This window comes from Syngnathus acus, chromosome 21 (genome assembly GCF_901709675.1).
Source record: "Syngnathus acus chromosome 21, fSynAcu1.2, whole genome shotgun sequence".
Classification (NCBI taxonomy): Eukaryota; Metazoa; Chordata; class Actinopteri; order Syngnathiformes; family Syngnathidae; genus Syngnathus; species Syngnathus acus.
Window position 1 is genome coordinate 4,859,397 of NC_051105.1, and position 26,865 is coordinate 4,886,261.

The 26,865-nt window shown below is 42.7% G+C and overlaps 3 long non-coding RNA genes across 4 annotated transcripts; 2 read left to right on the forward strand and 1 right to left on the reverse strand.

Annotated features, from left to right (window-relative positions):
• Positions 1-870: 870 nt before the first annotated feature.
• On the reverse strand, positions 871-25,613 carry LOC119115254. 2 transcript variants are annotated; one of them, XR_005096111.1, is made up of 5 exons: positions 25,510-25,613; positions 20,094-20,147; positions 19,616-19,751; positions 9,668-9,831; positions 871-1,625 (listed from the first exon to the last, which is right to left on the reverse strand). It is a non-coding gene; the product is annotated as an uncharacterized LOC119115254 (long non-coding RNA). The 2 variants fall into 2 exon arrangements; XR_005096112.1 differs by lacking the exon at positions 9,668-9,831.
• LOC119115256 lies at positions 10,306-12,405 on the forward strand. Its single transcript, XR_005096114.1, has 2 exons — positions 10,306-10,829; positions 11,138-12,405. It is a non-coding gene; the product is annotated as an uncharacterized LOC119115256 (long non-coding RNA).
• On the forward strand, positions 15,117-17,708 carry LOC119115255. Its single transcript, XR_005096113.1, has 2 exons — positions 15,117-15,178; positions 17,149-17,708. It is a non-coding gene; the product is annotated as an uncharacterized LOC119115255 (long non-coding RNA).
• Positions 25,614-26,865: the final 1,252 nt, after the last annotated feature.

Consider the following 26,865-nt stretch of genomic DNA (forward strand, 5'->3'; position numbering starts at 1 on the left):
TACAAATTTACGAAGGTGCACCGTGGCGCAAAATGTGGGTAATGTGGACGACATATGGAGAGAACCGGTTGCTGAAATGATATTATTTTGTGGAGCCACGCGGCTAGATCAAGCTGCAGTCCAATTTATGAAGTCCACACAAACAAAAGATTTAATGCTCAATGAATCACATGAGGCTCATGCCTAAGAAAGACATTCACTTGAACAAATGAAACCCACAGCCACAAATCATTTTCAATGCTTTCTTTTTATTGGAAGAATGTTTCTGTTTTGTGACATCATAACTAGCTTACCTTCTGCGCATCTACGATGTTATTGGGGTTGACGAATCGGTTGCCGATTATAATGCTAGCCAGAAACCCAGCAGACAATGTAGCTGTAGAATAGTAGCACACAGAAATCTACATTGTATGCCAGGTTCAGGACAAAGCAAATCGATGAGCTTCTGGAGGCCAAACAGGAAGCCTTTAAAGAAGGATGGTGCAAACGGACAAAAGCCTCGACAAGGGCCCCTTGTGGAGTTGTGACAGAGAACATCCTGTCTGCGGGGGTCACAGGATGGAGCACCATTACCACCAGCTGTCCAATGGGGAGGCTCGGAACGCGCAGAGCCACCAATGGGCGTGGAATGTAGCGGGAAGTAGGCTGGTCCGCCAGAGACCCAGTAGCCAGATGTAGCTGCTGATTGCTACACAGGATCTACACTGCCTACTGAGCAAATGACGGCCGCCGTGCGCCAGGGGATCCGGGTCCGAGTCCATCTGCAGGGGAAGAGCACGGAACATCCCTTTAATACAAGTCATGGAGCGCAGCCCGAGGGCGGGGAAGGATATGGGAGATTATCCGCTGACGAACATCTCCAAGCATGGCATTATCAGTCGCAGATTCCTGTCATTCTTTCCCATTAGCCCCGAGGCCATGCCGGCTCCAGCTACGACACATAATGGAAGCAGTGAGCCGCTCTTAATAAAATAGCCCACGTACACGTAGGTGAGGAGCCCGACGCCGCATACCTGAGAGCTTGCGACCGCCACGTTGATCAAATAGCTGACGGTCACTTGATTCCAATGTTGCTTTTATTAAGGACAAATGTGCCGGGCTTTTCCCCAAATGACACATTCCAGCCATTGAGGCTCTCTTCTCTCTCAGTCACGTTGTCATTATCACGCTGCACTTTTGCGCCGCACAAGTGTAGGAATATCCGAAGAAGCTTTCAAAGCTTACGATGGAATGTCTTAAGAGGCCAAGCTAACGCCTTTAACAGCGGACACTTGGAAGTCGCCGTTTCTTTCTTGCTTTTTCAATCATTAGGATATTTCTAATGCAAGCATGAATTTAGAGATCAGTGAAGCACTTTGTGCTGCAAAGTGCTGGGCAGCACTGAGAGCTACTCGAAGACATAAAGCATAATAAAAGAAGAAAAAAAGACTAGAAATAATAATAATAATGTAGTTTTAATTGTTATGTACTCATATATGAAATGGATAATTTGCACTCCAAAAGCAACAACAAATATTTTTCTCTACAGACATAAGGACGACGCAGGTGAATACTCACCTCTCAAAGACTTTGTGTGTCCAACAAATATTTCTCTTAACGTCTGGGAAAAGCTTGACCGTGTTGACCTGAAACAAAAGACAAAAAAAAAAAAAAAATCAGTTAGCATCCGATATTTTAGAGGCAAAATGTGTAGCCACAATGGGTTTAATTTTTGTGACCGACGTAATGACATGAAAATGGGTAAGAGCCGAAGTTGTTAATTTTGCAGACAAGCGAGCACAGGTCGGCGGGTCTACGAGAGGGAGGGCGGCATCGCTGTGGGAGTGTTTATGGACGAATTCAATTATCACCCAGCTTGGTGGAGGCAAATTGGCAAACACGCAGCTAGCCTTGTGCTCGTACGCAAATCAGGCAACATCAATTAGCATTTATGAGCAGCATTGTGCCAAAACTATTTTGACCCAAAGAAGAAATGACAAAATCCTGACAAAAATTCAATTATTTCCAACATGACCAACACGACCATATGTCCATCAGTACTTTGTGGCATTATAATGAGCATCGGCGGCCTCAAAGAACTGGAGTGGGACAAGAATACTGAATTCGATACGACTGGCTTGTCTGTTTTTTTTTATTAACATCAAAAGTTGTCAATGTCAAATGAAAAGCATGAATCTCATTTTTCTTTTATCTGCACAAGTGTATCTATTCTTGCTGACAGTTGATATAAATATTTGATATTTTGCTTCTGTGGTTGTGCTACTGCTATTTACTTCTCTATTCACTTTCCTTCTTGGCCAGGTTGTAAAAAGAGATGTTTTGTCTCAAGTGGTCATTTACCTGCTTAAATAAAGGTTTAATAATAGTAATAATCGCTGCTGTAAAACTAATTTCCCATTGCAGGGTTATAAAGACTATAAAGTGTTTGCTTTTCCTCCCATTAAATTAACAAATATAGTTTTACACCCCCCGGGCCCCTTTAGTCATTTTTTTCAACAACAACCAAAAAATGTGGAATGCTTTACAAAGTTGTTGTGTTAAAGATATCGTCAGCATTGCAGGTTCAGGTGTGATATTAACTCAACCAGATCGTCAAGGCTGAGTTTGCTCTCAGGAATGAGAGAGATAAAGGTTCTAATCTCTTCGCTACGTCTTATCTTGGACTTTTCTTTCCATGCTTTGGTGATGCTGACACCTCTGCCATGCCGGCACATGAAACAGTTCCGTTTTTTTCCAAAGGAAGTGCCGAGTGGAGTAGTGATAGCGGCCTGAGGTCGAGGTTCGCCGGAGGGAAACTAATACAAACATGTATTTCCAAATACTTATATAATATGTTTTTTTTTTCTTTTTAGCTGAAATGCAAATACACATAACTATTGTATATATATATAATGTAATGTAATGTAATTATAATATATAATAAAATATATAATATCTATTAATTTGGCAACATCAATAAGCTACAGAGATGATCCAAATAATAGGAAGAGATTTTTTTGATGCACTGCAAGTTGCAGACTGGAGAGGGGCGGGCCAGGCGTGCCATTCCATTCCTGCCTTCACTGGGCAAATCTATTCCTAGAGTGTGGTGAATGGCAGTTGATGTGGGTTTCCTCTGAGCTGCCTGGAAGATGACTGGGCCTGACCACATCCACATTTGCACACACGCAGACACACATATTCACAAAGTGACAACTGCAACTGCTGCAAATACACACACACACACGAGTACGTACAAACAGACACACGAGAGCACATTGTGGGGGAAGCAAAGAGGAAGTGAATCATTACCCTGCCTCAGCCTCAAAGTAGGGGGTGACCACTGGACAAGAATGTGTGTGTGCAAACGTACGTTGCATTTTTGTTGCAAGCGACATTGGTTGGTATTGGTTTGCGTGTGTGTGTGTATGTGTGTGTGTGTGTGTGTGTAGGCATGTGTGGGTGTGTAGGATGTGTGAGCTGGGTGTGGATGCATTCCCTTTCTCTCTACTGCATGTGGTACACTTCATCTCCAAACCACGTCACTGTTCAATCCAATGGGAGGTACTGACAATGGGGAGACACTATGGTTGCATTACAATAATACTATGTGTCATTCTATTAAATGCTAAACGCATGGCTGAAATGTTTTCCTCAATTGTTTCCTGATGCTATTAAATAACAAGCAAATTCATACCAAATTTGCAAATAATATCTACTTAGTTCCTTGCTGTAGACAAAATTGGAGGGATGCACTGACGTTGAAATACTGTGGGTATCTACCATACTGTTTGGATCATCGAAGATGAAGTAGTAGACATAAATCTGCAGGTTAACAAAATGTGTCCAACTATTAATATTAAAAATTCCCATTCATCCAGGTTGTTTTATTCCCAGGGCACTGAATTGGCTGCAACCGGACTGTTCTGGTTGTCTTAGAAGACATTTTTGCCTCATCAAAGCAGGATTGATGTTTTTGTCGACACCAAAAGTGGCTGGCTGTAAAGCATGAGTTTTGAGTGTGGCATCCGGATGAGATAGTCACGCCGAAATACGTATGTGTTCATAATGCTGGATAACGTTTTCTACACGATGCACTCACAATTTGAAGCAAAGCCATAGGATATACGCCAAGACACTCAACAGAACAGGTGCTACTTCAAAATGAAAAAGTATCCTTGTGTGACACAATGACATGTTAATGTTGGTTAAACTGAGAGTCAATTCTACAAAGTGCTCTCAAGGATTGCCACTAGGCCAGCAGCCAATCAGATATATCAGCAATTAGATATTCAGGTCTATGAGAAGCCGACTGGTGGAAGAAGGATTACAGAGATCTTTTCTGTTCCCCGTCCAAAGGTTTTCGCTATCCTAAAATAGTGGATCAAGCAGATGGTCGTGCCACACAGGCTGGTGAAGTCTGTTTTCCTTCTTTCTCGTGACGCTCGCTTGAAATGCCTCGCTGTCAAACTGAACCCGAAATGGTCCAAGTGGTGGTCTTGAGAGTCTCACATCAGCCCAGAGCCAAGAGGAGTCTCCAGAGGGAGCCCCTTCCTCGTACCCCGGCGTACAGACAGCCCTCTCCGTGCCCTTCCAGGGGGCTGGATTGATGGGAAGGAGCTGGCACGTTGAGCAAGGAAAAGCAAATTTCTTCCTTAAGCTGCTTTATGCTTCCTAAGACCTGGCAAATGTGAAAAGAAGTCAAGGGAAGGCCGGAGCAGGGAAGAAACACACGCTGAGACGAGCGATGGACCGATCCGCAGTCACAAGAAAGTCCTGTGTCCCTCGTCACCTTTTGGGGGGGGGGGGGGGTGATCACAGTATTTTACGCTCAGACCAGCAGTGCGCCCTAGCAGCCATAAATCTGCTTCATTAGGCCCAACACAGGGCAGCGTGGAGGCTATAATGCCATAATGCACGCTCTGTTTGAAGCGCCATAACCTGGCTGCCGATGCCTGACCTGCCTCCACCCGGAATGCTAACACCAAACTGATAAATGCACCATAGAAGACCTGGACAGTCAGTAAGTTTACATGGACACTTTTGTTGAGGTCTAGTTCGGCACAAACACAACGTGAAAGTCTCATGTGAACCTTTGGTCAGCTATGTCAACATAAATGTGTTAGATGAGCCATGACAGCTTGATTATCTTATTTGAGCTGTTCTTAACAAGATTTTTTTAATTGTGCTATATGTCAAGGCAAATATCTTGGCAGAAGTACAACAATGTAAATTTCTTAGATGGGCTACACCAATATGAATACACTCAAGATGAATATTTGAGTGGAGCTACAAGAAATTGAATAGTCTGACTGAGTTACAATGAAAATACCTAAGTTAAATTATGACAATATGTTCCATGTTTTAGTCAAGATATAACAACCGAATTTTCTTGAAGGCGAAGTCAATGCCCAAATTTTCTTTGTAATATGTTCTGTGCAACCCAACTAGTCGAAACACGGTGATTAATGTTTTGTTTTTGGAGTATGAATTAAACTGGCAAAATCCACCCGTTTTTTAATCTATCTCAGGGGTGGCTATTTTCCCACTTGTCGACTAAAAACGATATCACAGGTACCAGGTCTCAACCAATCGCAGCTCAGCAGTTATCTGAAGCTGAGCCATGGTTGTTACCTTTTCCCGCTGGTTAGTCTTTCGCGGGTGGCAGTCTCAAATCCCTCCACCAGCCAGTTTCCACAAATGAAACTTTGCACAAAACAACTCATAAGCTTTAGTCACGTTTTGGCAAAGAACATTTTTTCGTCGCACTATGACAAGAACCTAATTGACTTACTTGGCCTCAACTAAAAAAGAAAAATTGGGCGAGTACCACAATACTAAAATCAACGTGCACAACAGTAACTTTTTTTCCCCCCATAAATGATCTTTATGGAATGGCCATAATGATACTCATGAATACGTTTAAAACACAACATAAAGATCATGTTCAAATCTGAGGGACGGAAATTTGAATTTCCTGTCATTCGAAAAGTCTACAACTTTGATATAAAATGTAAAAAAAAAAAATCTCCGGAAGCAATCTTTTAGAATATTAATGGGCCTAGAGAAAATCATTAACATGACATTACCCAATATCAGCATTGTATTATGCTCGCTCATCCCTGATTAACTGTTTGGGAGAAAGGAGAATAACCCTGCATCATGATTGCTTATATTGTTTCTTTTGTTAGACCAAAGTACAGCACGGGCCTCATGAGCTTGTTGTGTAGTTTTGATTGACCAATGGCACTCATGTCATCCCCAGCAGATAGGTACGGGACGGTGGTAAATTCAAAATAGGTGCAATAGGAAGCTATATTTGATTATTGCTCTCTTGTCATGATCTTTTTCCGGTTAACCGTATTGTATTGGTTTACATGTTGCGATAAAATAATCAAAGTGTTAGTGTGTTTGTCTGGACCGACAATTTTGTCACATTCAGATTTGTCGATTTTTATTTGCATCTCAAGCTGCATTTTATTGACACCACTTTGGTCAAATGAGACAATGTTTTTTATCACGTGATTCAATTGGGGTATACAATCCCACTACTGCTAGTGAAATGGAATTGTCTGATTGCATTTTCTGATTCCAACGTGAACCTGATCAGCAGGCATAACAGTTTTGTTTCGACTCTCCGGTCAGCTTGTATGCTATCAAGGTGAGTGCACTATCCCGGCTGACGTGCTTCCACTTTGAATAATCAACCTAGCTGAGTCACGCTGTTCACTGATTACCTTCAGAAAACAAAAGGAACACCTTAAGAACAGTCCGCCCATTCATCCTACTTTTCCATGACGTGCATCCGCCATGGACACACACACACTTGAACGCACCACTTATTGGAATTCAGAGTGGGGCCCAGGTAGGGGAAGCTATGCCCATATATGAGCATAGGAGGAACCGGGCCAGGTGTGTGTGCTTGTATGTATACACGCATGCTCACTCACACACATGCACACACACATGCACGCACGTACACACAGTGTAACGTGACGTTGCCTCTGAGCTCTTAACTCCAGCCTGAGAACAGTGGCGCTGCTTTGTTGCTGTATAAACAAGCGAGGCGTCACGCGGCCAGCGAAGTGAGGGAAAGTAACGAAGGAAGGAATGAGCGCTCATATAGTTGACATTGTTCTGCTGCTGAGCACACTTTTACTTGCGTAACTCCACTTCGGAAAAAAAAACAAAAAAAACAGTTTTGGCATGTCAGGAAGACATGACCTCCGTGACAGCCTTCAATGAGCACGTTGTGTGTGTGCATTTGTCAATGAGAGCATAAATGTGGGTCAAATGAAAGGTTGCCACAGGTAAATTATGGCTTGATTGTTGAAATGCGATGACTCAACAAAGTCAACATAGCAAAGCGCGTATGTTTAACGACGCTGTCGTTAAAACAAAGACGCCATTAAAACATAACAAACAGAGATGTCTTCGGGGGGGAAAAAAAAATCAACCGAAAACTTTTCAATTTAGCCCTATTATTTGTGGATGATCGCAAATTTGCTAGGCGTCAAATATTTGCCCTTAGGCCTTATATTTGCATTTAAACGTGGTTGCTAACCAAAACATCAGCACCTACAGAGGTGTGTAAACCGTATCCCAGATAAATTAAAGAGTGGATACTTGTGAGTTTCCCGCACAGCATTAAAGTAATAAATATGATCTTGTGCAAGGGCAGCATCTTTTCAAGAGATTAGATTAGATTTTAAATAGACTCTTATGTTTGGTCACTCTGCGATGTGTGCCACCTATTTGTTCCACCAGTATGCCTTTACTATTTCCCCATATTCATTATGTTCAAGAAAAAAAGGGACATAATATTAAATAAACAATATTGTATACTATACTATTATTTATATCAATAAATAATCAAAACCAAAAAGTGATCAGTATTTGTCATTTAGTTTTTTTTTTTTGCATTTCATGAATATTTTATCAACTTTTTTGAGGAAAAAAAAAGTCCTCAGTGGGCCATAATAAAAGTATAAAATACAATATGATGTAACCATATATTCATGAATGTTTTGGGAATTTTTGTGGTTTTATTTGTTGAAAGAATTTTGTGGCATGCCGTATATGGCCCATATATTACAACTCCTGATCTAGAGCAGATGTAACACTGAATTTGAAGCGTTTTGCTAAAGGGGAAGTCAACTCCCAAGATTTCTTTATAAAAATATTTTGTGTGCAACCCAACTAATCAAAACACGATGGTCTGATTAATGTTTCGTTTGTGGAATATGAATTACATACAGGAAAAATCCACCTTTTTTATCCATTTCGGGGGGCGACTATTTTGTTACTTGATGTTGACTGGAAATAACATCACAAATGTCAGGTCACACAACCAATAAAGGCTTATTGATCGCGACCTGAGACCTGGCAACTGTGATGTCATTTTCAGGCGACATCAAGTAACAAAATCGTCACCCCTTGAGATGGAAAAAAATGGGTGAATTGCGCTACTTAACTCACATTTCACAAACACAATATTAATCAGAATGCCGTGTTTACACTAGTGGGGGCGCAGACAACATATTGAAAAGAAAATGTTGGGGTTGACTTCTTTAAAATGTAGAAATAAAATCCCGCACCACTTAACATGTTACGGTGATTTGTCACCCTTCTCATTTTCCTACTGTAAAATTATTTTTGTATGTACCAAATGATCCAAGTGTATTAATTGATATTTTCCTCTCCCCTCCTCCCTGAATGTGTGGCTGCAGGAAGGCGTCGGGCCTGCTTCCTGCCAAGTGGGACAGGGCAGGGTTCATTCCATAAGGCAGTGTTGATAAGGCACGGAAGGAGGGAGGGGGGGTGTTGGAGGAGGGAATGGGGGACAGATTCCACGCTAATCTCATCGCGATTCCTGTGAAACATCTCACCGCTAATTTCCATTGACGTTCAACCCTATCAAAGTGCTCCGACAACACATCACACCTAACAATCCAATTTGTGCAATTCGGTAGGTAGTAATTCCACTGACAACCTGAAGTGACGGTATATCAACATCCCGACTCAGATATTTCAAAGTTAGAGGGGAGCGCAAAAATACATGATTAATCACAGTTGTCAAAGTCACGGCGAGTGAGACTCTTGCAAGAACAACATCAGAGAGCACACGCTCACATAAATAGACACAGTGGTGGTCAGATGGTGACTAAGCCCCCCGCTGCCCCTCACAAAAAAGCCCAAACACAAGTACGTCAAAACTTGGCACAGCCAATCATGTGCGGCGTCCATTCATAAAGAGTCGAGAGCTGCGCGATATGACAACCCCTCCTCCCTCCCTCCCGCCTCCTACTTCAGCCGCTTCATTCATGCCGCCACTGCCGCCAAGCAGAATGAACGCTATGTGTGTCAAATGAAGGGAAGAATGAGAGAGGGGAGGGTGCGGGGTGGGGGCTGTTCAGCATGACCAAGAGAGGAAGCGGCACCTCCATCTGTGGCGTCGAAAGTCAGAATCAGCTCTCACGCGCAATGTCAGCCATGACAGGTCATATGACTGACAAGAATCAAAAAACGAACCATTTCTGACCCCCCAACCCTCAGTTTGGAGACACCCGGCTCTCATTGGTAAAGCTTAACTTAGAACATATGATAGCCATCAACAGCAGCATGCACTCTCCTCCCTGGGAAGTTCTTAACCCCCTCCTCTCTCTCTTTTTTAATTTTTTTTACTTACCCGAGCTTCTTCTTGGCCACGTTTGGAATGAAGAGGGGGACCCCCAGTCACTCCTCCTCTCCCAGTCATCTCCTCCATGTGTCCTCCGTTTTATACTGTCCCGGCGCTGTCCCGTGCTCCTCTGCCTCCGAGTGGGATTCCGGCGTCACTCTTTAAACTTTTGCCTGGTCCATCAATGGGCGAGAGAGGAGGAGGAGGAGGAGAGAGAAAAAGAGAGAGAGAGGAAAGACGCGATTGGGTAACAAGTTCTCACCCACATCCTCGCATGGACAAATCACACACTCTCCCTTTCAAAAAAAAAAACAAAAAACTTCACTTGTCTGCCTTTTATTCCCGCAGTTGCATTCTTCTAAGTGTAATCAGTAACAGGCTCACAGTGACACACACATAAACACATACACACATGTGTGTGTGTGTGTGTGTGTATATATATATATATATATATATATATATATATATATATATATATATAGTGTTTGTGTGTGTGTGTGTGTGCGCGTGTGTGTGTATGCTGTGTGTGTGTGTGTCCCTCTGGGCTAAAGGTGCTTTCCCAGCGCTCTGGAGACATCGCAGCCGTTAAAACTCCATGAGCCAAAGTCGCGCTATCACATGTTTCCTCTCTATCTCCCTCACTCGGCCCCCCAACACACACTCTCTTGCGCACTCTCACACAGACACACTCACACACACACAAACACACACACACACTCTCTGGATCAGTGCTCCGGCACTCTCTTTATAGCATGGCTCTTCAAATGAAAAAAAGAAAAAAAAAAGGGGGGGGGGCAGGCCAAGGGGAGTGTCCTGTTACACGGCTCTCAATTGAGGTTAGAGAGAGGACATCCATTGAGAAAAAAAAAGAGAGGAGGGAAGACGAAGGAAGGAGAAGGGAGGGGGGGATTGTGTGTGTGTGTATATTGTCAGGAAACCCCCGGCAAAAGAGTTGGGATGCCTGTGGAAATGGACCTGAAGGGTGGAGGGCTACATAAGAGGCTGGGGTCTTCAGCCACTACAACAACCTTTAGTAGAAAGGCCAAATGATCCATTTTGAGCGGCACCGAATGATACACCTACGCTGATGCTCAGCTCCTGAATTTTGTCACGTGGATTAATGAGATACCACAAATGCATGGATGCGGAGGACCACAATGTTTTCCACAGGGTATTCGCAGTTCAAATGTTTACGATACAGCGTATGTATACAATATGTGATTCTTGTATATGAAGTATTTATTAAAACAATTTTGCTACATAGAATGCGACAAACTATTGGTGCTGTTGTTGACACTCACCAATATACAATCACTGCCAGATGTAAAAAAACCTACACTGACTTCTGTCCACTCTTCTGATGTAAAACTAGAATTGGCTCAAATTCAGTACATTCTTCTTGGGTCAATGCCGTATGCCTCCACAAAGATACAATTGTAGTTTTATAATTTGTTTCATATCATGTTCCCAAACAAACAGACCGTGCTGAGCAGCTGGTCTCCAAGCCACTCTTCTTACTTGATACGAGATAAAAGTAGTGACATCATTAAAAGAATAGGAAGTAGCCAACGACACGGGCGGAGGTCCCTGCCATGTGTTGACCTGAGGACAACCCTGGTCCTCGCCTCTGGTGTGTGTCCCCCACCCCCATCCTCTGCCAGCCTTTGCCTACTTCCTGCCATTCTAACCCCACACACGCCATCGTTGCCAACCACACCTATCGAACAGTGCAGACCCTCACCACACCCTTACCCGCCCTTCTCCACCCACTCGCTGGCTCTTGGGGGTTGAGGGCGGAGGGTGGGCGTTTCAAACCTCCAGGAATGACATAGCTGGTCGCTTACTCACAGGACGCCGTGTGACTCATCAAAGGCTGCGCTGCTGCACCCATGTTACACACACATTGCCACACACACACACACATGGCCTTTGTCGGTTTCATTCATAACTCTTAAATACACTCCCTGACTCACTTCCCAGGACATGCGACCCAAATAGCCAGAATTATTTTCCCGCCTTAAGAACAAGTCCTGAGCTATGAGTTCCATCGGAATGTTTACACCTCTTCCGAATGACAGAGTCATTCAAGTCAGATGACACTTGTTTCCCACCCTGGCTACATTGAGGTCATGTGGCTGTGGAGGTCCCGACCCAATGTGTAGCACCATTGATTTTTAATCACAATTGTCACACACAGCAACTCTGTGATGTAATGTTCTCAGCCCATTCTCACAAGAACGTATCGGTCACCACTATCTCACAATAACACTCGCCTCACTAACACTCAGTCTTTTGAGTGCACGGGCGAATGTCATCTTCAGCTATGCGATGACTACACTACACAGAACAGAAGAAATTTGGTGCAATTTAGTCTCGGGTTGGGGTAAACCTTGTTTTGGCTTGGTCTGAAGACAGTCATGGGTTGGTCTAGAGGAGTATTTTCATTCCCAGCTCAACCCCTCGTGTGAATTGAGGTCTAACTATATGCATGGGTGGAGTTTTCTGAATGAGATTTTTTTTGGGGGGGGGGGGGGGGGGCAGGTCACATTTATTGTACCATGAGTGTCTAGAATGTAGTCTAGGTTTGATTGTTTTCAGTTTTTATCTTGGTCTAGATGCCATCGTTGCTATCGCACTGGAGGTGTGAAATAAAGTTTTTGGGGGTATAAACATCCATTTAGTACTTTTGAAAGATGGTATGAATTCATTTAAATGTTGTATGAATTTTTCTCTTTTAAATTAAAATATATTCTTTTTTGGGGGAGGAGGAGGAGGCAAAACCAGAGCTGCAAAGAAAAGGTTGTATTGTTGCCATGTTTGAAATTTCCTCTTTAAATTGACATCATTTAGTATACAGATAGGCTGTTTTGGTTTAGAGTTATGAGCAGTTAGCACAAAGGGTGACAATGCGGGTGCCGTGTGGACTTCAGAGACTCTGTGGCCGGGACTCGACAGTGATCCGATTTTTGGCGAAAAGCCCCCGGCGCGGTGCGGCGTGGCTCGATGTGACGACGGAGCGAGTGGGTGTGCGTGAATCACGGCCTGTCGCGTGTCGATCCGATGAATGAACGGGTTTGTGTTTGCATGTTGCTCGGCGTCGGAGCCGACAGGCGCTGCTGAGCTGTGGCAGCAGGCAGCGCTCGAACGGGAGATGAGTCAGGACCGCAATGGCTCAAATGACTCCGGAGCTGCCAAAAAACATCAGGAGTCACATAAACGCCCTCTTCGGTCCCTTATTATTCAGCATTCTGTCACCGGTAGTTAGAAGGATTTTGTACAAAATAGCAGTTACTTGTGAAAGTTTAGACTATTTCTTTTAAAGCACACCTGCTTTTTATTTATGATGGCAAAGAGCAAGTATTTTTGTGGTGCTAAATTTGCTGTTGTCAGCATAGCATCTGTGTTTGTGAAGCATCAACAGGTTTGCTATCCTTGTAGCTTCTGTTGCGGCATCTTTCGTTTCAAAATATGCAGGCAAAAATGATGCCAATATTCCTGTATGTATTGAAATGTGAATTGATTTTCCTCAATTATGCTGGTTCTGCACCAAATGTCACCACCCTCGAATTCACAGTGTAAAGTCACGCGTTTCTAGACTTGCTTAACTTTGTTTTAGCAAATTGAAAAATTCCCACCACTTCCATCACAATCTACTCAATCGTCACATTGCATGTCCCGTGATGTGGGATGGAAATGAACTTAACGGATTCTCATCTAATTTCAAGGGTACCTGATTCATGTATGATTACGGGCACAAGGACTAAAATACTATTGCAGTACCTCACTCTCAAAAAATGTACACCTCTTTAGTAGTTTTTTTTTCCAGAATGGTGGTTTTAAAAGATAGTTAAATTATATGATCATAAATTATTACAAATAAAAAAAATATTAGAAATTATATTATAAACCACCCAAACAATATCTCAAGGGAAAAGATGGTCTGTTTTAGGTTTGCCTGTAATTTTTCATATCACTGCTGGTATCACATATCAAGGACTAATTATGAAGGAAATGCTCGTCAATTTTTTGCGGTTATTTACATCTATATAATTTACATCTAATAATGCAGAAATAATATTTGTGCTACAAGCCACTATCAGTGTGGAGAGCTGGGAAATATGAATCAGCTGGAATTCTTTGGACTTCACCATTAAAAGTGACGCTTAAATTCATGCTAAGGTTTGTTGGAAAAAACTTTTTGGATTGTGCTAGCATAAATGAGCACTTTTGCCATTTTAGATTGTGACTCAGCCTATTGTGAGAACTCCCTGCTCGCTTTCTCAGGGTGGATACAATGGCGGAGATGTGCATTTCAACAGGCGGGGGCCCCTCCTTCATGTTGCCACACACAGACACGCACATAGGCACATGCGCAAACACACACACACACACACACACACACACACACACACACACACACACACACACACACACACACACACACACACACACACACACACACACACACACACACACACACACACACACACACACACACACACACACACACACACAATGGAAAGGAAGTTGGGGATTCCTGAGATTCCTGTGGACAAAAAGGTGTGAACTCGGGCAGCCGAGCAGCCTGGGAAATCTGTCGCGGTGTGCTCGGGTAGCAGTTTAATGGCCGACAGAGGTGCTGGTGACACGGCCGCAGACAAACAAGACTTACGCAGATAAGGTCAAAGAATTCAAACAACAGAGGAAAAGTAAAGGAGGGGTGGGTGGGATGCAACAGATAACAAAGACGACGTTAAAATATTTGGGATGTTTGGGAAGCGAGCTGTTAAGAAATGATTTTCGAGCTCAGTCTTGCCTTCTTGTCCTTTTCTCGTGCTAGACTTCCAAACTGAATTATTATATTACACGCACTTAGTGTGAACCATGGGCTTGTTTCCGTGAACACAAAGCTGATCAACTGCATTTGAGAAAGCCATGACTTATTCTGTGATAGTTTTAAAATGTATCATTCAAGTATTTCACAGAAGATGCCAAATGTAGATCCCTATTATCAACTACGAAACTTTTGTTTTTTAATAATAATTTTGCTGCAAATTTGGAGATATAGAAATAGCTTTTTATTGATCACTATCCATCTATCCCATAGAGTCTTTATTTGTTTGGCAGCTAGAAACCAGTTTGCACATTATTGCCACCTACATTTGCAGGGTAGTATTGGCTATCTCCATTAATTTTTTTATATATATATTGTCCCACCTTGGTGGTGGTCAGTATTCTGCGGAGTGCCATTCGGGTTACTGTGGTGTTAACTTCATAAGGGGCATGGGGGGTGGGCATGCCCGAAGGAACCACACTGACTATATTAGGCCAGTATGTTTGTCGCAAGCACTCAATCCAACTGTGATGTCATGGTCACGCTGGCGAGGCATGACTGGGTCTTATCTGTGCCCACTGGACTTGCGCTAGCTACATTGCTGTCTGTCTGACCCTGACTCCCCCAGCATGCTTGTGTGTGTGTGTGCGTTTGTGTGAGTGCCGCTAATAACCCTGCAGAAGCAGGTACTGTAAACCGCTGCAGTTTCATCCGTGATGTGCTTTGGTGACATGACAATTTTCCCATGATTTCAGGAATAATGTCACCATGTATTTCATGCCACACAAAAACTGTGAAATTACTGGCAGTATCAAACGTCTGGCCCAGGGATCATTTGGGGCCCAGATATTATTGGCCAACAAAGCTTCCTGCACGGGTCTATTTTTTTAAATCCGGCTCTGACCCAACCCGCCTCTGCCCAGCAACCCACAAACTTGTCACGTTAGTGAGGAGCATTCATTTCCCGTTTCTCCACCTGCCAATCTGTCACTAATACCCGCATACGAAGTCTTCAGAAAATTATGAAAACATCAAACATTCAATAACCCCCACTCCAGTACTCCAGTTTAAAAAAAAAACACATTTATTTTTAATATGACGAACTGAGTGGAAAATGGAAGCATTTTGATTGAAATGCTAGTTTGCTACATCTTGCGATTATAGTCTTTTTCTTAGCTAGCCTACCCTGTAAATCTAATTTCAAATCTGACTAAAGGTAACGGTTTCTATAATTATGTAAGTTTTTTGTTGTTGAGATCTTTGTTACCCCACCCCCAACACACACACACTAGTTTTGTTCAGTTATGTTTGCAGACTGCGGTCCTCATACATCTTTGCGCATGGTTAATTAGTATGATATTTCAACCCGTAAATTCTATTGACATCTCATTCCATCCCTTCACAGGCATGTTTGAATGGTTCCCACCCTCACATTTTTAGGACAGGTGATAAACGGGGTGAAAAGGTTACATTTCTTTCGCCTGAGTCATGTTGGATAAGTTGTTGGACCAGGAACATGTGAACAACCCTGAAGCAGCATCAAACAAGATTGAATGAAATTCTTATTGTTAAAGTAATCAAAACGTAACAAAATATTTGTTACTTTCCGCAGGCGTCTTTTTTGGAACATCAATATCATTTTCAGAGAAAATCTGAGTCGCTGCACCAAGACCTGGGAGGATTACTCATAACATTGCAATACTCATATGATGCTACATCATGATACTATTGACAAAAGAAAAATCTTGGAACTGCACCATTACTTGATATGACTGGGTTTATTACAGGCATATTTTGGTCATGCCAAATTCACAGTTCCGCACCATTAGGTGATGTTATTAGGGCGAACCAGAGGTGGGTGTTTTAACTATGGCCTTTCAGAGGCCATGACATGTACCGAAAATAACTTTTGACACAGCCTGCATTGCTTGCAATGCTATTAAAAAAACATATGTTGGGGCAGCGTGAAAGCAGAAGGTGACAAAAAAGTCGAGGGGTTGCCACACCCTGAATGTGGAGATCTGCTCTGTGCAGGGCTGCATCTATCCGGGTGGACCCCCCCGTCAGGTTTAGTTTTTCAAAATAATGCCGTCCAAATAATATGTAATTGATTGATGGATTTGGTTCTAACGTATTAAGAAAAAAGATGTTAACCAAAAAAATTACAGTTGCAATTGAATCCTTCAAATTTTCTGTACGTGGCCATCAAAGGAAAGAGTTTTGACACCCCTGTGTGCAACAAAAGTAGTCTACCTGGAGAATGCTAATGATATGCTCAAGTGCCAGAAGGTCATCAATCACAAAAATTCCTCCATCTGCTTCAAAATCAACAACTCCTGCTTACAATAAATTCATTTCTGGAAAATGAAAAAAACAAAAGTTTAAAGGAAATAAGATTTGATAAGAGACAGTTTAGCTAAGTCAGTCTGAATTGTGTCTGAAAATTACAAAGGCTTTTAAAGCAATATACAGTGTCAACACTGTCAGTGGCGGTATGACGGCAATGTGACTCGTCTAAAGCAAGGACGCTCCACTTTGTCATTGCGGCACAACCCCCGCCTCCTCCGTCCTCCCCCTTTCCTCTTCCTCTTCCCTTCAGAGGTGCGAGAGGGAAAACATCTCCAGTGAGTGAATGAGCGACTGTGCTGCCTCGCAGGACACGAGCGCTGCCAAGGCGGTGAGGGGTCACGCCGCCAGGAATGCGTGGTCTCCGAGGACCGCTGCGTCGCTCTCCGGCTCCCCCGGTGGAGAGCGGATGTCATGACGCTAGGCGTGAGCGCTTCTAAGGGCGTTTCCTGCGCTCACTTCCACCTGACCCTACCCCTGCACGCTCATGCTGTCATCCACCACTTCCTCAGTACTCCCTCCCAAGCCGCTCCCCCCGGCGCCGACATCCACGCCCCAGACTGGTGGACTCCCTGCGACTTTCCCGAGAACCACCTTCCATTATCTTCACGACTGGTGCAACCCAGGAAGCTGCCACGGACGCCCGCCGCTGAGCTCACAGGGTTACGCTGGCCCTGTGCCCGACTGCCATTTCTGAGAACGCTTGATCGAAATACACAGAAATGTAAAACCCTTGCGTCGAGAAGAAAACAAAGAGCAATTACACACATGTTTTCGATGAAAGTGTTCTTTCTTTTGGGTGCTCCTCACATTGTCACAATCTGACTTTGTAGCCACGCATGAAACAATAAAAATGAGAACATTTGTTGACTCCTGGATGTCCTCCTTTCGACTAATTATAACCTCAGATTTGCCTTGTTAAATATAAAACACTGGATTAACTCAATTTAAATTTGAATTTACAGTTTTAGAACAAAATAAGATTCGATTGGGCAATACAATACGCCTCTATTTTTGTTTCGCAACACCATACTTTCATGTGCTGAATGATAGCCTAGGATTTGAATGAAATTTCATAGATAAGTCAAGTGATCGGTTGACTTACTGAATGAATCGCTTCTTGAAACAATATATATATATTTGATGCATTACTTGTCTGCGACCCTCAGAAGTAGCTTGCTAAAGAAGGCTACTGAATACGTTGGCATCGTAGCGTAAATTCTGCAATTCCTACAGCTCTGATCATGACAACTCACAAATTCATCCTCATCGCAATAACTTTCAAATCACTCCTGTTCAATAAAAAACATGCCCCTCCTCCGTTTCAACAGTTGTTGAAATAGTTGTTTCCAACTCACATGAAAGTCACATCTGAGGGCGAGCAGGACGAGGAACCGCGTGTGAAATCGTCTCAGCGACCCGGCACAGTTCGTCCCCATGATGTCATTCCCGATTGCTTACGACTTTGCATCGAAATATGTGCTCAAATGCGGCATGTGAGCATGCTGTTCACGGCAGATTAGACTGTCCCCAACGAGGAGCAATTAATGGTGAGAAAAGGAACGAGTGGTTCCAGCAGAAGCCTCATCCATCTACAAGGCTCTGAATGGACAGCAAATGTCTGCTCACGCGGTACATAAAGAACCACGCGGAAAAAAAATAGCACCCCACTACATCGCAGGCCATTTCCAAGATTTTAATGTTAATAATTCATAATACGCCCTAATTAAGGCACTTTCTGCAATCTTGTTCAGGAATCTTGATAGTTTGATGGTCAGACAGACAGACAGAGAAAAGAGTTCTTTTCCTCTCCACTAGCACTTGCATCAAATCGCCATCCAGCGGCATTCTCTCATTTTGGGGGGGGCTGACTCACAAGCGCCGGCCCACTCAACAACAACAACACCAGCACCACCTCTACAACCGCGCGCCTCCTCCTCTTCCTCCTCCTACTCCTCCGCTCAACCCCGGCCGTACCCCAGCGTGGGAGGCAGCCCGGCCCGGGACCAGAAGAGAGCCTGGGGCGAGGCGCGCACACACGCACACACAGCCAGCACGGACCCGCAACTCTGGAGCCTTTTTTTTTTTCATGCACCCACGCACACATTAACACACACTTCCAGCCCACATGCGGTACCCATGCTGATTTTTAAAGCACCTCTTTAATGATGTCATGTGCGCACATGTGAAGGGATCATGGAGGGGAAACACGTGGGAGTGTGTGGGCGCTACACTCACTGCATGTGTACTCTTGCTACTGTAACATTTGGCTGACACACGCACACACGATAAGGAAACACTGTCCTATGCTTATGGACCACTACGTTAAGCATACAATTTGGTGAGCCACATCCAAAATTCTATTAAAAACAATCAAAGTCCAATTCTGACGAAGCATTTAACAAAATGCTTATGATTGTTCTTGCCATATTTAGGTTGAGCGGCCCAACATGTTAGAATAGAGTCAAAGCAGTCAAGCAAGAAGAAATGGGCAAATATTTTCAGAGGGCTGTAGTAAATGAAAGTTTAGTATTTTAGTATTACAAATCAGGATCTAATTTGCTTTTATATTTACTTCCTATCTGGTCTATTTTATGTATGTGAAATATTACACAATCTGACATTGTCACACTGATCATCAGTTTCACTGATTTTTGCAAATACCAACCAACCACAGAACAACCAGTGAATGCAACTTCAACCATGCTTTTATATAAACTCTCACAAACTTTAAAAATCACAGAATAATAAATTCATATAATTTGTGTGGCACTTACCAGCAGGACGGGAGGCTGTGAGGGTCATTTGCGAAGAACAGGTGGAGGAGGGGCACGTCACTCCCACCCTGTCCTGACACTGAGGCGGTGAGATCCTTATGATTGGCTGGCTGTCACACGTGGTGGGATGGCAGCACTGTGAAAGGGGCCAGATTGCTCATTAGAATATCTCACATTTGCGCGTGGGCGTGCGTTTAGCGAGCCCGCTCCCACTCTGCGGGCTCCAGGAACACTCGTTCTCCATCCAACGCCATGCGAGGTCCTGACCCGCCGAGTCTGTCCGCTACTAAGCCAGTCCAAGTTACATGGGTTGGAAATGAATTCATTTTGTATTCTCCTTTTCAACATAAATCAGCGGAAACATGAAAACAACTAAAAAAGAACACTTGGACTTGGAATTGAAGCGAGTCAAATCGATATGATCGATGTTAAAATGGCTAAGCTGTGCACCCCTGACGTGATAAAAAGGTGGGGGTACCTGTGGTCTTTGGTCTTTGCTCAGACACCTTCAGCAAATGGAGCACTGCAGGATCTGTGAAGCGCAAAAACATACACACACATACAAGAGAAAGTCACAACAAAGCTTATAAGGGTCATTTGATATACTGCAGGCTTTACCAGTGCACACACATGCAACATCCCGACAGCGTTGGCGCACCACCAGTCTTGCCCGCAAAAGCAAAGCTCAAGATGGTCGCATTGCATGGTCGCTCAATTTATTGCAACCTTTCCTAAATGTTTAACTCCATTTGGAGTACACCTCTCCTTTCTCAAAAAAGTAATAAAACATGCTACAACCAAACAAAGCCCCTACGGGTGCGCCGATAATATGTTCTTGATCACAGCGTTTTCTTTTTAAGCCAAGCAGCCAAAGAAATATCTGAACTGTGTGAAAGAGGGGCGCTCTAGCACTCTCCCAAGCTTTGAAGAAGAAAAAACAGAAAGAAAAAAAAAACAGAACAAAGCCCATGATTAAGCCATGCACCTCATTTTACATCATAACAGAGCAGGTGCAGCCCTCTCCATCAAAATGAAAAAAAAAAATGCCACAAAGCCAGCCATACTGTATATCATAGCCCTTCCCAAAAAAATTTCCTGTGAGCCGCACACCTCCTTCAGCGACAAATTTGGTGCACCCCCTCGCCGCGCTTCCAAAACAAAACATAAACAACGTATTAACAAATTGTAGCACAGCTAAAGTTGGTGCACTCCCAAAACAAAACAAAAAAATCAAACCACAGGATCGCCAATTAAGCAAAAGTTTCACGATACTGTCATTTAGAACTTGCATCAGTCTAAAAAAAAAATATATAAATATATATATATATATATATATATCACTATCAGCAGAAATTGAAATCACAATAGAGCAATTGCGCAATAATCAATACATTAAAACAAAATCGCACCATGATATACATGTAAATAAATAAGAGAAACTAACTTGCTTTTCTTTATCAAAATGTAACCAGGTGTAGCTTCGTATTTCATGGAAAATTTTATATTTGATGCTGGAATATTGCATCAGAGCTCTGACGATACGTCAAATTAGAACAACTTTGTTCCACACCTTTCCCTGTATATAAATAAGTTGTCAAAGTGTCTGGTCGGTCCGGTAGCATACCAAAGTCCATGAGACATTTGCAAAATTCCTTTCGTCATTACTCTGTCGGCAAGACAGGTGAATCTCATTCCTCACACATTAACGCACACTTTATGACATCTGGGTGAAGACATGCAGGAAGGGGGGAAAAAAAAAAATCTCCAGATCTCTGCTCGGAACATTTGAACTTGCAAAATTGTTTTCCATCCTGCAGCAGTAATTTACAATATTGGGTCTCAATTGTTTAACTGTCTGCGTATTTCACAATTCCTCAAGAGGTGGACTTAGACACAGAGATATGATTTTATTATTCTGAGGATCGCTTATTATATCATAAATGATCCATCAAAGACTCGAAGTGATATCTTAAAACAGGCGAAATGGGGAATGTGTGGTCTGAAGTGCAATGTGTTTTCAAGGGCAGATGAGGATACATTGTTTTGCATACGCATTGCACCATCCAAAAATGCATTTACTGGTTGTTTTGACAAAACATGCCGTTCAAAACTCAAAATTGTCATATAGTGGACAGATAGGATTTTCATTGGACTCCTATGAAAGGGTCCTTCAATATATTTATTTTGATGGTTTTTTTTTTTCTTTTCATTTTCAGACAATATACAATGCCTTGTTCCGAAGCGGTTTCTTTGACTGACATTTCTAACGGCGACTAGAAATGTGTGGCATAAATGTGGCGCTAAGCAAAGTTTGTTTTGATTGTACATAAATGAAAACACAGAATTTAATTTGTTTGTTAAAGGTAAAATTGGCAGTTAGTGCAGATAGTCATCAGATACGGACAAAATGCTTACGATCACATGAGCTGATATTTTGTTAATATTAAGTTGTTTTTTTTCCCCCCCAAAAAAGATTGCAAATATCTACATTTAAATTTTTTTGGGAGCACTAACTGTTAATCGATGATGCCTGGCGCAAGTTACACCATCATCTGTGTAAGTAATTCATTCAAAGTGAAAGTGAAAAATCATCATCGCCTGCGGTGATGGCGTCAAAGGGGAAATACACCTGCTGTGGGGCTTTACCGTCATGCCTCACCAAAAAGTCGTGACTTTTCCCTTTCAAGCCCCTTGTCATTCTCACTCTGAATCGCCACCGTTTGCACGCATATCGACGGGCGTCTGGTACAAGACAAAAAGCGGCGGAGAAAGCCGACGACGCTATCGCTACAGGATGTGGAATTCTCTGAATTCATTTTGAAGTAGCTCACACTTGTCTGGAAATGAGTGCAGGGAAGGTTTCGGGTATTTTTCTCAACAGCCCCAGAAACATATTCTCAATGTACTATTCTCAGTCTTACACTGACTAATTGAAATCCTTTGTCAGCTCATCAATGTGATAATTTTTTTGGAACAGAAAACCACATAGCTGCTTTGTTTCCCATCATTCAAAGAAGATTGAATCCAATTTGCTGGAAAACACATTTGACATCTCATCAAGCTGAAGAAAGGTGTCATTCAGACCCCATCAAAGTTTCACATTGATAAATCAAATGAAATAGCAAAAGAAGAGGAAATGAATGCAGAGAAAAGGAGATGTCATTTAAGTTTTACAGCAAAGAATAGACTGAAAAGAGATACAGTAGATGGAGTAGTAAAGGAGAACAAATAAGAGTTAAAAACTCAAACATCAAACAAATATGATGATGTAAAACAAAACAATGAGGATGATAGGGAACAAAAAAAAAAAACAAAGCAGAGAAATGGTGATTAAGCCAAAAACCCTTACGGGAATTGCATACATTGGATGACAGGATGGAAAAGCGATCCGATATTACATATAGGTGAAAGACGGACTTCAGTGACAAACTATATATAAAGAAGATGAGAGGATTTGAGAAATCAGAACAAAATCAGATATTGATTGGATGTCACAAGAGAAAAGGAAAAAAAATAGAACCGAGATGTTATGAATGAGCCTTTTTAAAAAACGAATCAAATCTGTATTTGGTTGCAGATCTGCACACGTAAAGACTTAAAAGAACAAATGTAGCATGGATTCAAATACAAAATAAAACCATAGATGATATGAGTCTTAGCAAAAAAAAGGATCATGTCAGACGTAGTGACGAGAAATAGAGAGACGGATGGGATAACATGATACAAACAAATGCAAGCATAGATATGATCATACTTCAATTAGTACAAAACAATAAAAGCACAAGAAATGATATTTGATAAAAAATAAAATACCAGTAGAGCTCAAATAAGATCATCATTGATAGAAAACATAGACGACATGAGAAACAGGATGACGTGCAACCATATAAAACAAGTAAAAATGAGAGTTTTTAAAACAACACTAAAAAGCTAGGAGAATTAATTAAAACAAAATATCAACTTGGATGTTGATGTTTTGCAATGTCATTAGAAATTTCAAGGGTTTTTCATACCAATATTTTGGGATGTATAATATCGAGTCCGGGTTAGCATAAATCATCAGCAACGAGTGTCGGGCAGTCAGTCGCGGGTCATCAGAGTACACCAAAGTCGACCGATGACAAACGTGCGAACGCGGGATCGCCTAACCTGACAAGGCAGCTGCTTTTCCAGCTCCTGATAACAAGAAAAAAAAAAAGCAGGGTGGACGTCGAGGGACAGTTGCATTAACTTGAAGCTAGAATTAAAAAAATAGTCTTTGCAGTTTGGTCAAATCGATTCCATTGATGATTTCATGCGGATTTTTACTCCTAGCTTGTTTGTCAACTTGCTCCCAATCCCGGGAAGACCGTGTGAAGGCCGAGGTGTTTTCACTGTCTCCTTCACTGGGAATTCCCCTCTCGGAGCCGCAGCTGTACATTGGCCTGTGTGCAAAGGCATGCGTATGTGTGTGTACATATATGCGTGTGTGTGCATGTGTGTGTGTGTTTCCTCCCTCATTCCCAGGCTTCTGAGTTAAAGCCTCTTAAATGTCCCCCCTTTGCCTTTTGTCCTCACGTTTCAGCTGAAGTTTCCCCGCATTCATCCCACCATTCCGACTGTGTGTGTGTGTTTGTGTGTGTGTGAGAGAGCTCCGGAATGCACTTTTGGTTTGACAGGCACCTCAACTGCATGTGAATGTGTGTTTGAGTTTGCATGTGTAAATAAAGGCGTTTAAAAACAAATCATGATAAGTAAATTAAAGGTGAATTTTGTGAATAATGCAATCATTTTTCTTTTTTTTTTTAAACGCAGGCATGCTTTTGGCCCTTGTGCAAAATCAACACGCGCGTGCGCACAAACACACACATGCGTACACACGCACACACTTCAAATATGTGCTCTGGCTCAACGAGAGCTCTGCACCCACTCACCCACACAGCCACCCACACACTCACGTGCACTGCCAAACAGCGCTCGTTCATGAGCCACCCACCGCATCCCCTTCCCAATCCACCCACCACACACACACACACACATTTCACACCGGGCATACGCCTGATTTCCTCTTTTTTTTGGCAGCAATAAAATGCTAAACCCAAATACATGATAATCACATTCCGTGCATATCTCTCCCGCCAGCGGGAAGTTGCGACTGGTTTTCTGCAAAAGTTGCTTGCAGTATGCGTGCGTGTGTGTGTGTGCGTGCATGTGTGTGCGTGTGTGTGTGCATGTGTCAGTGCATGTGTGTGTGTTGTGCAACCCTGGACCCAGAAGAAGAAGAAGATGAGAAAAAAGGCAGAATGAGTGCGAGGGAACAAAGAGATCTGGGGTGAAGTCTCACACATTCCTCAGGCTTGCCAATATTCTACCAAGCACCATCATGGCTGCTGCAAATCCAGACACACACACACACATACACGCACGCACACACACATAGGGTGAAAGCTCACACCTAACTTTTTTCCAGCCAAAATGTCCCCTTGGTGAACAATGTCTAGACCATGAAAAGTGATATAGGGATTGTGCCACACAAATGAAGACAACACATCATCAATAAACACAAAACCACACACACACAAACACACACAGTAAAACAACATTTTCGTTTCGTACAATCCCCACAAAGACAAAACAACCCCACAGTTAAATGTGGAATCTCAAGGGTCGTGCTCATAACGACAGAAAGACAAGAATGTGTGTAATAAAAGCACATTTATGTCCTCTATCGTGAATCAACAATAAAAGTTCGGCATGCAACTCAAACGCTTACAAATGCTGACAGGCAAGAAGAGGCTGTCCTACCTTATCATGTTATTTTTTTCGTAGCAGAAGAAGGGATGCAATTCGAGAGAAAGAAAAGCATTGAAAACAAATGCATGTTGCGTTGTTGATGTGTAAAGAGTGAGCACTACCTGAGCACATGGCACGCCGCACTTTCTCCACGCGCTTTTGTCTCTCTCTGCTGCTCGCCTCGCATGCTTCTCCATCTGCCTGTCGCTCAGCGTCTCTCCTCATGTCTTCCTCCCTCCCTCCCTCGCTCGCTCGCTCGTTCTCCCTCCCTCCCTCTCGCTCTCTCTCTCTTTTTTGGCCTCTCTCTCCCCCTCACACCCTCCCCTCCTCTACTGAGGTAGCAACTCGTCTCACTTGAGGCAATAAAGTTGTCCCGCCTCATGCTAACTGCATGAGGCCCAAGGTGCGCCGAGTGTGTCCGTGCAAAATTTCAGCGAGAATTCTTTCATAAAAATGCAAAATATTTTGAAAAAACATGAACAACGTAGAGTCCGTGGACCATATAGACCAAGGTATGACCCACCAAGCTTCTCGGAGCAAAGTAGTACAGCAGGTTCAATTTTAGTGGTGCTCAGACAGATTCCTTTGGAGTAGGTTCTCAGAAAACTGAAAATGGCCGAATGAGATGAAAAACGGAACTTGGACACCCAAATGGCCGACTACCTGTGAGTAGAGCATACGTTTGATTTCCGTGCGTAGTGTTGTGATGGACATGTCAACTTGTGGCGGGTGCTGGGTTTTGGAAGTTGTGTTCAGGGTCCTACGTATGTACATTTCTGAGAAGATACACATTCATTTTCTAGAGGCTCTCCCTGAAGCTCATGGCACATATAGACAAACAACCATTCACGCTAACATTCACGACTGGTCAATTTAGTCTTGAATGAAAGAACTACGCAATATTTTGTAATGCGCCAGAAAAAACCTAAATGCATACAAGGAAAGCATGCAAATCGGACTTGAGCAGCGATTCAAGTTCCAAACCTTGGAACAGGTGTGCCAACCACTAGGGCACAGTGTTATCCCAAGCTACGATTGCTGGGTGATACAAATTTATAAAATAATGATTAAATATACAATGAACACATGACCTTGCAGAATGCAGATTTTCATACATTACATATGCATTGTATATACAGCATATATATCTTTCGCCACCTCAGAGCAAAATAGCCGACTTCCTTTAGTTTTTGGGCTCTAACTTATTTATTCTTTTTATGTCTCCTTAATTCTTCTCATGATGGATGTGACAACCGGAACGTACATGGAACCCATACAAATTGTCCAATTTCGGCAAGGCAAACAAAAGTCACTCAATTTATAAATCAGGCATTGGACAAATGTACAAAGAAGTATTACGTAGTTTTCGAGTCTGCTTTCTGCGACTGTGGACCAGTGCAGTACTGTTTTCCGAGCCTTTTTCACTTCAACAACTCCCCTTCCATGTCTGCATGTGTATAAAAAGCTTCGAAAGTCAG